General features: G+C 43.2%; 1 pseudogene; it reads right to left on the bottom strand.

Annotated features, from left to right (window-relative positions):
- Nucleotides 1-11,248: 11,248 nt before the first annotated feature.
- On the bottom strand, nucleotides 11,249-12,452 carry LOC126584657 (probable carboxylesterase 5; annotated as a pseudogene).
- Between the last annotated feature and the right edge of the window lie 5,047 nt (nucleotides 12,453-17,499).

The raw sequence follows: 17,499 nt of genomic DNA, 5'->3' as shown, positions 1-17,499 counted from the left end.
ATGTAATGGGTGTAGTGGATGAGTGTTTGGTAATGAGTGGATGTAATGGGTGTAGTGGATGGATGTTTGGTAATGAGTTGATGTAATGGGTGTAGTGGATGGATGTTTGGAGTTGTAGGTCAAAACACTTACACATACACATGCTGATTTTTAGCCTTCAAATCTTCAAAAACGTTCATCATCATGTCTCCATGCTTGCACTATCCAATCTTGACCCAAAAATGCTCCAAAATGCTCCAAATAGCACTTTGTTGCTAACTTTGTTATTTGAACCTACAAACACACGAAAATAGCTTAAAGTACTAAAATAACTAGAATTAAACTAAGTAAATGCCAAGAAACAAGCTAACTAAGTTGCATAAATATGCCCCTATCACAACACATACGAGAAGCTTTAGTTCTTGTCTTTGGAGTCTACCCATATACTGATATCGATGCAGCCAACCTTCCTTTCTCCATGGAGGACCTTCAATATTTACGATACCACTTCGAAGTCTTTTCGGCCGTTTCTCTCTTCGGCCTCACGGCCGATGAAATAACACGAGTTGCACGGTTGGATGCCTATCTCGACACCAGGGATGCCCGTATAATGTACCAAGAGCAAGCTCGTATCCTGGCATCAATCCCAGACACAATTCCGATTTCAGACGCACCTTATGCACCTACACAAAATAAACAGGCTTCCAAAGAGACATTGCGGGAACAAACCATTAAAGAAAGAGCAGAGGAGTCTCTTAGTACAACTCTGACGGAAGCAGATGCCGCAGTCGGTGACTAGAAAAGGGAAAATGTTGAAGAGGATGATCGTAACCCAATGGGCCCGTCGGTCCTGGATAACATGGAAATCAGTATGGTCCATGTTTTGCCCGCTGATTTTCAGTCGAGCACATCTCAACCGAATTTCCTCGATGGTGACGTAATTGCAGAAGAAGTCGGTCACATTGATTTTGTAACTGTTGCTGACGACGTGTCGACGACAAAAGATGACAACCTCAAAGCAGCTTTAGCCGAATTATTTCCTCGCTCATCATCGGCCAAACTTCATCATTTCAAGCCATTGTATGTAACGGCCCATATCGAAGGGTATCCAGTCTCCAAAGTTTTTGTCGACTGTGGAGCCACTGCCAAATCATGCCTGTAAACGTCATGAAGGCGTTATGTCCCTCCAATGACGAACTTATTCCCTCCGGGATCACAATGAGCAGTTTCGTCGAAGATAAATCCCAAACCAAAGAGGTGTTTCCTTTAGCGGTAAATATTGCCGATCGTAATCACATGACCGCCTTTTTTATCTTCGACTCCAAGACTAAGTATAATGCACTGATCGGTCGAGACTGGATTCATTAAACCAGCTGTATTCCTTCATCATTGTATCAAGTGCTTATTTTTTGGGACGGTAAATCGGTCGTTGTTCACCTGGCCGATAGTCAGCCCTTCGAAGTTAACATGATCCAAGCACGATATTATGATGACCACGTCGGCTACATCACCCTACAGGGTTTCAATGATGAAGGACGGCCGACTCAGATTTCTGTTCAAAAAGCTATCGAGGTTGGCGTCGAAACTGTCCACTAAGATTCAGCGAGACTCGGTTTAGCTAACTTCATCCCCGACCCCGATGTTTGACACCGATCGGGAAAAACGTCGAGCCGCAGTTTCATCTACTATGGAACGACTGCTGACTCATTGGTATACTATATCTAAGCAACCAAATTCGGGCGTTAACCTCGTCGAGTACCTCGTCGAATGAGATAATGGTCCTGTCTTATCTCTTGACAAAATTCAAGCTGCCCTGATCGAGCTCGAAGACAATCGGCCACAAGTCAAAGACCCCTTGGAAGAAATTAATGTTGGGGTGGCCGATGACCCACGGCCTTTATTTATTAGTGTTTTACTTCCCCAACCTATGAAAGCCGAACTTCGTACCCTACTTGAGGAATTCAAAGATTGTTTTGCTTGGAGCTACCATGAAATGCCTGGCTTAGATTGCACTCTCATCGAGCATGAGTTACATATTAAACCTGGGTGTAAACCTTTCCGTCAACCACCTCGACGCTTCTCGACCGAAGTGCAACTCGGTATCAAGGATGAACTGGTTCGGCTTTTGAAAACAGGGTTCATTCGGACAGCTCAATACGTTGAATGGTTGGCTAATATCGTTACTGTTTTAAAGAAAAGTGGTGCTTTACGCATTTGCATCGACTTCAGAAATCTGAATCTGGCAACTCCCAAAGATGAGTATACAATGCCGGTTTCGGATTTGTTAATCGATGCCGCGGTGAATCATGCGATCTTATCTTTTATGGATGGACATGCCGAGTACAACCAAATTTTCATTGCCAAAGCCGATGTGCACAAGACTACTTTTCGCTGCCCGGGGGCACTCGGCACTTACGAATGGGTTGTCATGCCATTTGGCCTCAAGAACGCTGGCGCCACATACCAACGGGCAATGAACACCATATTTCATGATTTAATTGGAACCATCGTCGAAGTCTACATTGACGATGTTGTAATAAAATCTAAACGCCGGTAGACACATCTGGATGATCTCCGACAAGCTTTCCTCCGTATGCATCAACACAACCTTAAAATGAATCCTGCCAAATGTGCCTTCAGTGTATCGGCTGGTAATTTTCTCGGCTTCCTCGTGCATTACCGTGGGATTGAAGTGGATGAAAATAAAGCACGCGCAATCATCAATGCTCCACCCCCGACGACGAAGAAACAACTACAGTCCTTACTCGGTAAGATAAATTTTCTCTGCCGATTGATAGCTAACTCGGCGGGTAAAATGAAAGCGTTCTCTACGCTTTTGAAACTTAAGGACTCAGATAAATTTGAGTGGAAAGACGAGCATTAGGTGGCGTTTACGCAAATCAAAGTCTCCCTCACGACACCACTTGTCCTTGTTCCACCCCGGCGCGGTAAGCCTCTCAAGCTATATATCTCGGCGGTCAAAGAGTCCATCGGCTGCCTCCTCGCCCAAGACAACGAGGTTGGACGAGAGCAGGCTATTTTTTACCTCAGTCGAAATCTCAATCAACCGGAGATCAATTATTCCGCCATTGAGAAGCTCTGTCTCGCCGTATTTTTCGTCACCTCCAAGCTTCGGCATTACATGCTCTCATCGGTCACACAAGTCATTGCCCAGACCGACATCATCCGCTACATGCTCACCCGACCAATCGTAAAAGGCCGCATTGGGAAGTGGACAATGGCGTTGTCCGAGTTTAGCTTGCAATATGTGCCCCAGAAAGCTGTCAAATGCCAGGCATTGGCTGACTTCCTCGCTCAACACCTTTCCCCCTACGATTTTGGAGACATCGACGTCGAAATCGGCATGGTGGAAACGCGCGATAACTTCTGGACGATGTACTTTGACGGCTCAAGTACTTCATCATCGGCCGGCGTTGGAATTGTCATTCAATCCCCAAACCACGATCGTTGGTATTTTTTGCTCAAGCTGGATTTTGAATGCATAAATAATCAGACCGAATACGAAGCCCTTATCATCGGCATGGGCATCCTTCATGACTTGCGGACAACCCGTGCCCTCATCCTCGGCGACTCTGAACTTGTGATTAACCAACTTAATGGGTCTTTTCGATGCATGAGTTGTACCCTGGCACCCTACCACATGGTTGCCAGCTATTTGGCCGAATCCTTCGACAGTATTACATTTGAGCATATTTTCCGGATCCATAGTACCGACGTAGACGAATTGGCTCAAATCACCTCCAGTGCACAACTCCTAGGGGGCAAGCTAGGCCGAGAAACACCGGTGTTACGACAGCTATACCCGACCTTGGTTAACCAGCAAGTCCTCTGACGAGACAACGTGATACGTACCAGAGTCATGTTCTTACGGTGGTTTAGAGAATACGGTGGTTGCTCATCAGTCCGGACGTAAAATACGGTGGTTGCTTCGACGACACGGTTATTTTTTGCCAAGAATATTAAAGGATTGTATCGAGTTCACACGAGGGTGCATACAGTGTCAGATTCATGGTCCTATACAACGGGTCCCGGCTGAGTCATTACATTCGGTCACTAAACCATGGCCGTTTAGAGGATGGGCCATGGACGTAATTGGCAAAATCACACCATCTTCCGGGGCTGCCAAGCACGCATGGATACTGGTAACAACCAATTACTTCACTAAGTGGGTCGAAGCAAAATCGTATGCCGAGCTAACGTCTAAAGAAGTTCACGACTTTGTGGAAGAACACATTGTGACCAGATTCGGCGTACCAGAAACGATTATAACTGATAATGGTACAATCTTTACAGTCGAGAGGTTTAGAGAATATACGGCAAGTTTGATAATTCGGCTTGAACAGTCTACACCATATTATCCACAAGCAAATAGGCAGGCCGAGGCAAGTAACAAAGTGTTGATCGGCATTCTCGAGAAAATAATAAAAGAGAGGCTTGACATGTGGCATTTAAAGTTAAATAGGGCTTTATGGGCATATTGAACATCGCTCCGATCGGCGACTGGGACAACCCCGTATGCACTAACTTACAGACACGACGTAATGTTACCAGTCGAGCTAAGCATAAATTCGTTACGAATAATTGAACAAAGTAGTTTGTTTAGCGCCGACTATAATCAGTCCATGAGACATGAGTTAGAAGACTTAGAAGAAGCGCGACTCGATGCTTATAACTTACTGGTGGCACAAAAACAGATTGCCGAGCGAGCATACAATCAAAAGGTCCGACAGAAAACATTTGGCGAAGGAGAATTAGTTTGGCAAACAGTGTTGCCCGTAGTAATTAAAGACCCTAGGTTAGGCAAATGGTTGCCAACTTGGGAAGGGCCTTTCGTCATACATAAGGTTCTCGGCAAAGGCGCGTATCATCTTAGAGACTAGACTAGTTTAGTTCACAAATTGCCAATCAATGGGAAGTTTTTAAAGAAGTACTATCCGGTCACATGGGAAATGCAGGAATATAAATTCATTTCATTAAGGTTGATAGAAGAATACACAAATTGAGTTGATCGATCAGTTTACATTTAAATAAATTTAGGGTGAAGAAGGAAGAAGAGTGCCGAGAAGAGCCTTAAGCTCCAGCCACCGTACCTCGCCTATTATGACCTTAACCTGCCGATTCTTCTTGTCCATCTTCAACTGCTCGATTTGTTTTACTCTCGCCGCATACTCAGTCAAACAATCTCTGCCACCCGACTCGAAGTCTTTTACAATCTCGGAAGTAATAGCCGACCTTCGTTTTACAAGTTCGGCTATTTGACGGTCGAGGTCGGCCAAAGCTTCCCCTTTCGTCTTTAAAGCATCAATTTTCAAACGAAGAGCGTCTTGGACGGCCATGGCAGCTTTCAGATCTTGTTCAGCCCGAAGAGCGTTCTCAAGAACATTAAAAGTCGCTCGAACTCGCTCTAAGGCAGACGACGCCTGAACAATGGCTCTAGCGCTCATTTAACCATCTGCGCCGAGGTCGTTTAGGCAGGCACCCAATAAATCAAGGCCTTTGCGTTCAAGGACTTGCGACGCAGAGAGAGACAAAACTTCTTGCACCCGAACCAGAGCAGTTGAATCGGCGAGGTCAGTTGTAGGGGCCGAAGGGCCAGTCGCTCCGGTGGTACTTGACAGGAGAGCTTTGAACTCAACTTCCCATGAAGCCTGCACACAAAACTCGGTTTAAGGTCAAGGAAATCACGAAAAATGTAACAAGAAGGTTTTGTTTTTAAACCTGCTGGGAGAAGACTTCGACTATGTCTTTAGGATCGTTGCTCGAACCTAAAGAACTTAATGGTCGAGCCCAATATCTTAGATTGCTTCTCAATTCACGCGGCCGATGGAGGTTATCTACGTTCGAGGGCCACAGAGGCGGCCAAGAAATATAGATAACACCCTTCGGCGCATAAAATTTTCGATGAAAATAGTGTACAGGCACCTGACATTTAGTATTTTCCTGGTTTAGAGTTCTATGGCAGAGAAATAACCAAGGAAAGGCTGTAGGGGGTACTTACAAAGGCCGAAGTGGCTTCCTGCGGAGGAATGTTAAGGTCCTGGTCCTGCGGATGAACGAGCGTTTTCGTCGTCGCTTCTGGCTTTCCTATAGGTCGTTTGCCATGGTCGGCCGTAGAGGGGCCGACTTGGACAGCCGTCTCGGACACAGGAGGAGGCACCTAACAATTAGTATTTTCCTGGTTTAGAGTTCTATGGCAGAGAAATAACCAAGGAAAGACGGTAAGGGGTACTTACGAAGGCCGAAGTGGCTTTCTGCGGAGAAATATTGAGGCCTTGATCCTGCTGATGAACGGGCATCTCCACCGCCGCTTCTAGCTCTCCGACAGGACGTTTACCACGGTCGGCCGTAGAAGAGCCGATTTGGACAGCCGCCTCAGACACAGGAGGAGGTTGACGCAGGGTCGATAGTGACTCGCTAGTGGAACCTCGTCACTCCCGTCGTTCTCTTCCAAAACGAAGGCCGAAGGTTTTGGATTTTCAAGATAAGTGCCCTCGGTCACAAGGAATGCTTCTTCCGGGACGGGTGCAGCCTCGACCGGCGGAACAACAACTGGGTCACCGACTTTAGAAACAGGCCTTTGTACCCAACCGACGGAACAACAACTGGGTCACCGACTTTAGAAACAGGCCTTACTTGGACTGTTTCTTCGGCCGGAATTGACCGTTTCTCAACTAAAGCTTGGGTGATGGGGGGAGAAGGGGAAACACTGGGAGTCGTCACCCCCGTAGTTTGACTAGAGATAACGTGAATCTCCTGTTCCCCTTTCTTCGCCAGCTTTTTGACCTGTTTGGTGGGCCGAGGGGCTTCGATGGCCAGCTCGACCTCTTGGCAAGGTCGTTTGCTCAGCACGGCCTGCACAGCAATCTTGGCCCTCTTGGAAACGACCAACTTTTTCTCGGCCATAGCCGCAGTAACCACTTCCACCTTTTTCAATGACCGACTGCCTGGAAAAGTAAAAGCAAATCAGCAAAGCCGATCAGTAGTTCAAAATTGAAGGAAGAGGGTAGAAATAAATTGTTACCTTGGGGTTAGGGGGCAGAAGCCTTCTTAGGTCAATCATCAAAGACTTTGTTCAAAACGGTTTCGACCGAAACACCAAAAAACTGTTAGGTATACTCTTCCCACCAATCACCAAAGGTGTCAGTGCAAAGAGGTTCTGGAGTGACTGGTTGAAGACGAAATTTTTGGCACCACTCCTGGAACTCTCTTTTGGCGTCATTGCATTCCTTCTCGGAAGAGCCAGGTTCGCGTCCGCGACTTAGGACGGACCGTGAGGAGAGAAGAGAGACTGGGCAACCTTGGAGGTAGCCAAGCTGCCGAGCGAGGAAGTTGGGATGATACACTTCCCAACCCGCTCGATAACCCTCACAGCCGAGAGGCAGGTCGCAAGCAAGCACGAAAGACCCCCAGGATTGACGAAGGTCGGCGTCTTCGTCCACGCCCCACGCTGATGTAGGAAGTCTGATCGACGAAGGGTACTCTCGACGACGGCAGATCAAGAACTCGTCATCAGAAAGGTCGTCAAGAGCGAAAAAGTATCTGAACACTTCTTCGGCTTAGTGAGTGGGGATTGGCCGAAAAGCCAGCTGAGGGCCGAGCGCTTCCTTAGGCGAGAAATCGGCAATCGTTGGCCGAAGAGGAGCAAAGTAGACCTGCAGCCAGAGTTGGAAGACCCAGAGGGGACCATTTCTGCTGCGGATCGACTTTATCTAGGGTCGTTTCGGCCAAGCAGTGTAGGAGATGGGCGAGAATGGCCGAGCTAAGTGCTAGAGTGTGACCGCTAGCTAGGGCTTCGGCCACTGGCATATTCTCGACCAGACACTTATTAGATTTGGTACAACATATAAATTTGTTGTACCAATAGAAGAGGAAAGCCTCGTGTTCTCCTTCTCACAGAGTTTTTTCTCCTCGGCCAGCAAAATGGAGATAAAGGGTGTTATAGTTGAAGAAGTTCTTGAGAAGCTTGTGAACCTCTTCCTTCGAGGGTATTTGGCCTTCATCGCTTAGCGTCTCAAGGGCCCGCTTGTCGAAGAGCGCCTTCAAGTTAAGGTTCGACAGGTACCCAGAAAGGGCAACGTCGATTAGGATTCCAGTCGGGGAAGTCCCCAAAATGACAGTGAGATCAAGGATGGTGGGGCCAATGGGGCCGAGAGGGAGGACCATAGTGTTGGTGTGGTCGAACACTAGAAGCATAAGGCCGTTAGGAGAAGCTCTTTGTCCAGGATGACCTCCATGGACGAGAGGTGAATGGCGTCGTAAATGCCGAGGACTTTCCATTGCTCGCCGAAGAGCTTTTCCATTCGTACAACCCAGGCTGCCCAGGTTGTAATGGTCGAGGGCCAAGAGCCTTGAGACCTCGCCACATCCCACTTCGGCCATTCAAACCCTTGTAGCAAGGGTGACAGGCATTGCTTCTGGAGAAGCCCAGTGATGGTCGATGGTACTGCCCCTTTAAAGAGCGGACCCAAGATTTGATGAGGGGTGCTCATGTCACTTTCGAACCGTATGGTTTTGATCGAACTTCGATCAATAATGTTCTGACATTGATTGCATTCCTTGGAAAGCTTGGAGATGAAGGAAGCCATTGTAAGGGGATTAAAAGAATGCGAGACGAAATGGGCTTTTCTGGGTTGGGAGATTTGAAGACGAAGATCCAGAAGGAATGAGTGTACCAGAAAGCAATGGCAAGAATTTCAGAAAATTTGAAAGCGTAAAGTACAAATGAGAGAATTTCACTATTTATAGAACGGTGGAAGGAAGGGCAATCGTTCGAAATTCAAAATGAAGGATAAAATCAACCGAGAAATTCGCTAATCATTATGAACATTTAGAAAATCCAGTTGAGAAGACCGAGGGTTTCGTGTTTCGGGGACGCACGATTGCGTGTGGTGGCGAGATTTATGGTGAAAGATGTTTTGGCGTCTGCACAATGCTGAATGGTTCGTAGATCGAGACGGTATGGTTGTGTTCAGCAACGAGGTCATGATGATATGACGGTTCAGGGAGCCGCACGCTTTAAACGTCATTATTGGGGATTAGCCGTATAAAAGGATGCCACGTGGTGTATTGGTTAGCATGATCAAGATCGTGCAATCGTGCTCAATAAATGCGCCTCAGGAATAAGAGTATTTGGATTTTGAGTTTTAATTTCGCTTCTTCAAGGCCGGAGCTCGACCAGAGGATTCAGGCCGAGGACCTCAGAAGCGATGGGGCAATGTTTGGGCCCAAAATATCAGTTTGGACCGAGTATAGAATTATTCTCTGCCCAGCGTTTAGTTCTGGATCGGTTAGGTCATGGGCTTCCGAACCTGGGTCGGTTAAGCCATGCTGCAAGACGAGTCGAATCCTAGTGCAATGAGAAGTCTCGGCAAGATTAATGACCCAGAAGTGAATCCGGCTTAATAAAGGACTAGGTTCACAGTTATGGTAAAAATGGGACTGGTCGAGTTGGTATTTGATCAGGAGAAGAAGTCCTAATCCGGGTAGGGTTTTAACTCGACCGTGGAGGTATCCAGTGCTATAAATAGAGGAGGTTGTCCATCATTCAACCCCCCTCAAATTCAACACACAACTACCCTGCGCAAATTCTCTCAACAACTTTGAGATTTTTATTTTCTCTTTTCGCTGACACATTTTCCGTTGGCATCAACAGCACTGTGAAAGCAACCGGTGATATCTTAAGTCGGCATAGATAGCTCTGTCACCTTAGAATCAGACGATCTCGTAGCATCTTTCGTTGGCATCAACAGCACTGCGGCGATGACGGTTGGTTACCTATCCAAGTCTCGGTCGAGAAGGATTTTCGAATCCTTATTGATTGAGGTCATCTCATTAGCCTTCTCGGCGAAGTGAGGTGTTACAGTTTACTGAGCTCGGCGCATTGCACGCCGAGTTATTTTATGATTGGATACTCTCAAGTGGGATTTAGAGTTCGGCATTTAGACGGCCAAACCACGTTCACTATTAAGACTTATATTCGCTTTGAATATTTGTGCCCTTACACTTTAGTGTCGATTCGGCGTGAGTTTACTCTGACGAATAACATCACTGTGACCGAATCCGACGACGGCGATTCGTGAACTTCGTAAAGAATAGTAGCCTTGTCTTCAGGTTCAAGAACCCAAGAGGCCGAGACATGTTCCTTCCTCGGTCGTAATCGCAAGACGCAGAAAGCAGTCGCGCACCCAACGCAATATCAACAAATTTACTCCTCGGTCGAGCTCGGCTGACGAGTTGGCACGCCTCGCATTCACCGAAGGACGTAGTTAGCTTATAGATTACTCGGCCTACGCGCCACGTAGTCTTGGTAGTTTTTAGGGTCAACATAATGTGATTATATAAATCCTAGTATATCTTGGAATATCTCTTGTATTCCTATTAAAAGTTTATTACATATTAAGAGTTGTAATCCTAAAAGGGTGAGGAATTAACCTTCTCTACTACTATAAATAAATGCACAATGGGGTGGAATAGAACACACCCACAATTACACATCTCTCTCTTCTCTCTGCTATTGCCGCACCTACAACAATAATTGTGTTTTCAAGCTTTCATTTTTTTGATAAATTAAAAAACTCTCCCGACAAAGCTAATTTTATCGGTAGAGAAAAATTGTGCAAACAAAATGCGTGTCGACAAAGGATGAAGATCCCATCCAGACCTAAACGGTGGGATTCCAAGGATCCTCATATCTTAGCCGTTCATCATATATTGTGTGGTTAGAAATCATTTGAATTTTAATTTTTTTAATTAAACACAAATAGTACCTGACGAAAATTGACCGTACGATATACGATGAACCGCTAAGATGTGAGGATCTCTAAGATCCGTCGACAAACACATCTTGTTGGCTAAAAGGTACATTTCGGAGGCTTAAAAATCATTTTTTGACGAATTGTCAGGGCTTAAGAATGGGGACAAAATATGTTTTGTCAGGAAAGAACCACTCAATATAGAAATGGCCAATAAATTTTTTCGTCCGGAAAGACTCTAAAGGGTGGTGTATTCAATTAGGAATTTGAGAGATTTCAATGAATTTATAAATCTATGTATTTTTATAGAGTCTAATTGATTTGTAAATATTCTATGTAAAATTTTAATTCAGTTCCTTTGAAATCTCATCGTATGTGAGGCCAATCTCATCGCATGGAGCACCGCTTGCAGATCGACATGGACCGCGGATGAGAATGCTGGGATCTTCCATGCTCCTGCCCCCACGAAACCCCCTCCACCAACCTTGTCTGGCAAATTTGTTGCACTGAACCCAACCATCCTCCATTATTTCTATTAGTAGATTACATAACGACAACATAACGATGATATAATAAACACTAAGATGAAATGTCAAAATAAGTTTATTACAGGTGTCAAGGCACATGGCAGCAAGGTAAGGTAACTACTTTTGGTTGATGAAGGATCCAAATTTTTTCACCAAGTCCGCAGCATTCTCACAGTCCGAATTGAACAAGTGAAACACATGTCCTTCACCATGCTCCACCACGTCGACACTCCCGCCCCACTCACTCTTTTTCAGGTCCTCATAGTACAGCTGGCCCGCCCCTCTCAGATGGTCTCCCGCCGCGAAAAATATCAACATCTTCCCGCAAGCTAGCCTTTTGAAATCCTCTGGGGGCGGCCTCAGCCTACGATCCTCCAACCCACCGTTCTCCGTACACATGTACAGAAACATTTGGTCGTCCTCCTCCAAGCCCCCAAAGAACGGATGCACCAGCACAACTCCACCAATCTTCAAATCCGGTTGCCCGAGGGACCCGACCCGGACAGCCAAATAGTGCGACAAATTTGCTCCACCGCTGTCCCCGCCTATAAACAACCGGTCAAAGTCAGCATACTTGTTTAACCACGACTCGGTTCCATCCCCACTAGCGTGGGACGCGAGCCATTTGAGCGCCGCCCATGAGTCTTCATAGCAAGCGGGTACGGGGCGATCCGGGAACAACCCGTATTCGACGGACACTACGACTGCGTGGGCTTCAGCTGCCAATCGTCCGACGAAGTTGTGATAAATAGGAGAGAAGGCAGACTCGAAGATAAACCCACCGCCGTGGAGGTAGAGGAGAACGGGGAGCTTTTGGGCCGGCTCGTGGATCTTGGGAAGGAAGATACGGGCAGAAACGGCGGGTTCGGGTTGAATTGTGATGTCCTTGGATTGGACACCAGTGATTCGTCAGTCGAAGGGGGGACCTTTTGTGTCTTGTAGAATATTTCTATGCGACCGTCTTTGTACACCCGGAAGAAGCGAAATTCACGAGCAATCTCGTCGTTGATTGGCTCCATCTTGGACAAGAGAAGGAGGTTGCAGGGGCTAAAAATTTTAGGTTTTAAACGAGGGTTGAAGATGATTTGAGAGAGTGAGATGGGTTAATGGGAGGGACTTGGACAAAATTGTGGGGTTTAAAAAGGAAATGGAGCAACTTGCACATAAAGTGGTAATCCTTGTTCAAAAAATAGGGATTAGATCGTCCAAAGTTTGGGTTGTTGGGATTTGTCATTGTGTTTAAAAACGATATTATATACATTAGGAGGGAATTATAGTATTAGCTTTACAATAAGTTAATAATAATGTGATTTAAATTCGTCTTTTTGACGACAATTGAGCTTAAGATCTCTTACTTACAAATTAAGAGCAATAGTAATTACATTAATATTAGTATAAGGTAACTGCATTGTTTTTTAGCTAATCATAAAGATGAATGCCGGCAATCTTTTCATTTTACCCTTTCTATATGTATCTTATGAAGTTGCAAAAGGATTCAAATAGTCTATTTTTTAAGCCACCTTTTAAAGATAAGTTATGCCAAAAAGTAATTAAATTTGAAATTGTTTAGTTAGTCAATGGTTAGACAATAAATAGACGAACGATGTTGTTCAATTAAACATTGAAAGTTTGACAATTTTATCAAGTACATAAACGATTTTCTAATTCGGTTGGTTTTTAGCAGAGTTGATTTTTTTTAAATGAAGTAGAAAATAACCGATTTCGATTATGTACAACATTACAAGATGAGAAGAAAAACCATAAATGTAGAATAGAAGGTCCGACTAAGAAGGTTTAGCATCTAGTCTTGTAATTGGCAATAGTGTTCATAATTCGATATAAACTACGGGTTTGTATTAGTTAATTATATATGTTCTATCCTGGCCAAAAGAAACAACAGCAACAACCAAAAAAAGTGAAGAAAAACTGAAATTAATGGTGTCTATCAATTCAAGTTGGCGAGTTAACAAAAGAGTCTATCCACACATCATTTTTTTACTTCTCAAATCCTTTTATTAATTTCTGTCAATTTTTTTTAGTATATCGATATTTTTACAATAGGAGGAGGGGGAGTTCGGCTAAGCCACACAATGGGCAGCCTAATTTGGTATCAAATTCGTCATCCACGAGATTCGAACATAAGACTTCTCTCACTTTTAAGCGAAGAGGAATACCACCAGACCGTAGTACTGAGTGACTATTAATTTCTGTCATTTGATTTTCTTCAATTTATTCGATCCGACAACTAAAAATTAAGAGGATGTGTGAAAAATAAAAAATGGTGTTGATAACACACCCCTAACGAAAGAGTGAGTCCTACAACACATGTTTGCCGAAGCCAACATATAGCACTAAGAGTAAATGAGTCCGTTTATATGAGAAATCACTTTCATCATCGTTGTTTTAGTTCTCTGTACTTAACCACCAAGATAGGCTATATTGGCTGCTTTTGATTATTTAATTACTAGGAAAATAAAACATTGAAAAATTAAAAATTAATAAGATACCATGTCAACAAGATGACGTGTTGACGTTGATTCTATACTTGTCACTGATGGCATTATTGGTCTTTTTCTGAAGAAACTCTAACGTACGTGACCTGAATTATCTGGCTTATTTCATCCTTGCCTTTTTACACGCACTCATGTCCATGCGAAAGATCTTTTTTACATCACGCTAAGCGCGGCATGTAGAATTATTTGTTCTTTTTGCATTTGTTCACGCATAAAAGCTTCTTATAGTTACAATATGTCAAGCACGCCTTACAATGTTTAATTTTAATATTTGTACTTGTCAAAAGACATAATTTCATTTTAATTTTTTTAGCTAAACATTTGTATGAATTTTTGCACCATTAGATTTAAATTAAGATACTGCAAGTCTGACAATTTGAAAAGAGAAAGGCAGATAAACAAAATGAAGCTAAACATGATATTCCTGATCAATCTCCCATAACACAAATGCCACAAAAATTGAAACTTTATGTCCAAATTATAGCAAAAAAAAGTCACATATGCATATACCATTTAATTATGATCATTTTGGTTTCAGTCCCTAGTCAACCTAATTGTTAGAATGAGACCTTCTTTGTTTAAATAGTTTGATTGAGGTCCCTAGTGTATTTGAGAGATTTAACTTGTACATTTATGTATTCAATACCCCACAAATTATGAAATTTAAACAAATACAAAATAACATTTTTACAATATAATAATTACTTTAAAATCAATAATAAAGTAATATTATTCTTCACATAATTCTAACAAAAAAGCAATGTACCCCATAATTATTAATTTATTTGAAAAATAAATATTGGCATATTATAAAACATAAAATAAATACATGTAATTATCAAAGTATGAACCACACAAAAAAACAACCTCAATATACAAATAGAAAACTAACCCTCTGTCTAAAATAAAATCACAATAAAATTTCAAACTTGAAGTCCGAATTAGTCACACAACATATACAAAATATATGTCTTGTATTCGGAAACATTGTTCATAATTCCATATAAACTACGGGTTTGTATTAGTCAATTGTAAATGTTCTTTCCTGGCCAAAAGAAACGGAATAGGAGTCTCTCCCTCTTAATCTCTCTTCCCTCCCATCTTCTCTTATTTAAACGATTACTATTGAACAACGTCAACATTTTATTTTGAATTTTTTATATAAATAAAAAAACAAAAAAAAAGAGTGTGAAAGAGGAAGGAAAATAGATGGTAGTAGAACGGAAGAGAATGCTACTCTGGAATAACAACAACAATAACAAAAACTGAAGAAAAACTGAAATTATTGACTTGACGAAATAATTGAGTCCTATAACATGTATTAACAGTTCAAGTCTTTGGGAATCTTTTGTTTTTGTCTTAGCATGTCAGTCCAGATGCAATGATGTCTAAGAAAGGATGGATTCCATGTTTCGAAGAAAACAAACAGAAAGCAGATAATATTAATAGGATATAACTCAGATTATTGACTTAACGAAATAATTGAGTCCTATAACATGTAGTAACAGTTCAAGTCCTTTGGGAATCTTTTGTTTTTGTCTTAGCATCTCAGTCCAGATGCAATGATGTCAAAGAAAGGATGGATTCCATGTTTCGAAGAAAACAAACAGAAAGCAGATAATATTAATAGGATATATGGTGGGATGCCGCAATCCACATGGGATGTCTGGTGGTGCCTATGAAGGCAATTCAATCATCTCAATTTTGCTTTAATAAATTATCATGATCAGCAGTTCTCAATAAAAAAAAAATATTATCATGATCAGCTAGTGGATAATCCACTTTGAGAAATGGCACCGGCCCACTGTTTCTTAGTACTATTCTCTTGTAAAAGACAAAACTTAGCCTAGTTTTTCTTTCTGTTAATTTGTTGTAATCGTTTGTTAGTTTGATGACTTAGTTTGGCTAAGTTTGTTATGGTAGTTAGGCTGAGTTGGTAGCATAAGTGTGTGTGTTTGAACCCGATTTTACACTATAGGTCTGAGCAATCAAGGATCGAGGTCGTAGAATAAGTAAAATTCTGAGTCGTTGGATTGAAAGAAGATTGAGATGATTGATTAATAATTTATCTAGATATTATTATGATTTTAATCATAATAAAATTATCTGAAGAATTATTGAAAATTCTATATATACTAAAACCCAAACTTCTGGTTACTGTTCTAGGGCAGTGGGCGGACCAAAATGCCTCTCAATTTGTTTGTTAAGCCAATTTTTTGCCATCTTTTCTATAGTTAAATGACTTATTTGCCCTCTGAGGCCATGCGTTCATCCTTTCCCGTTTCCATTGTCAGCTTTTCCTTATTTTGATTGACTCCTGCTCTCCCCGTCTCCCTCCTCTCCTCACTCTTCTCTGCACCAAGCTGCTCGATTTAGAGCTTCACCATATCTCTTCGAATCAAGGTCTCTATTTCTCTCCCTATTTTCCCAATCTAGGTTTCCCTCTGTCTCTGTGAAAAACCCCTAGATCTGGCCGCTGCCGGAGAATCGAAGCTCCGCCCTTCGAGCTTCAATCCGCCTTGCCGATCGCCTTCTCTCAGCGTCTCCACCTAAACCCTTCTGGTAAATTTCCCAACTTTTCCCCCAATTCTTTTTTCTCTCTATTTCTGAGTAAGAAAGTATGATGCTCAAGTTCTTTCAATTTTTTAATTTTTTTTCTTTTTAATTTGAACTGTGAAGATATTTTACATTGTGGATTCACTTAAAGATGGTAGAGAGGTATGAATCTAGCAACCCACCTTTTTTGTTGAAGATTTGAATCGACTGAGCGATAATGGTATGTAGAGAACTTGGTTAGTACAGACTGCTCTTAGACCATCTGCAAGATGTTTTTAGTTAAATAGTTGTTAGTACCATATCGTTTGGGCCTTTTAACTTTTCCTCTCAGCACATGCTTGTCAGCCTCTAACTAAGTTTTGCTCAAGGCCCAGCCTGTTTGTGCTAGGGTTCCCTTTTCAGATTGAATATAAATAATGTGTTGTAATCTGAGAAAGGCTATGAATGAAATTGACTCTTCTTTCCTCCTTGTTCTATTCTCTTCCTTTCTCCTTTATAATTTCTGCACTGTTTGTCAATTTACTGTCTTTCTCTGTTTGTGGACTGATTGGGCGTACCAATTGGTATCAGAGCTCGTCGTTCGATGGGCAAGAACACCCAGCCCATCACCTCCTCGGACTCGGATGCCGTCGCCGCTGCGATGGACTCTCGCCATGAGCACCTCCACTCTCAGGTGGAAGTCGTCTACGATTCCCTTGCAGCTCTTGAAACCCAACAAACCACCCTCCAGAAATCCTTTGACAGCATGAATAGCTCGACATCGGCCTTTCAACATGCTTTCACCTCGCAGTTCATAGCTTTTCAGTTGATACTCGACGAACTTCGTCTTTTGAAATCGAGTCTTCCTTCCTCCCAAACCACCACCCCACACACACCATCCCCAACCCACCACACCTCATGTGCACCACAACCCCAACCCACCACAAACCCAAACCCGACGACCATTCGCCCACCCACAACCACCACCACACCTTCATTCCGCGCCTTGTTCTCACCCCCTAACCCAACATTCTCGAATCTCGACCTCTAAAATCCTCCTTCACCGAGCCTCACCCCACTTCCCTCTTTTTTATCCTCCACCCGCACCACCCTACCTCCCACACCCATCACCAGCTGACTGACCCATTCGCAACAACCAAACGCATCTCATTT

Source organism: Malus sylvestris, chromosome 10 (genome assembly GCF_916048215.2).
Source record: "Malus sylvestris chromosome 10, drMalSylv7.2, whole genome shotgun sequence".
Lineage (NCBI taxonomy): Eukaryota > Viridiplantae > Streptophyta > Magnoliopsida > Rosales > Rosaceae > Malus > Malus sylvestris.
The sequence above is the reverse complement of the archived record's forward strand: the minus strand, read 5'-3'. Positions and strand labels throughout refer to the sequence as shown.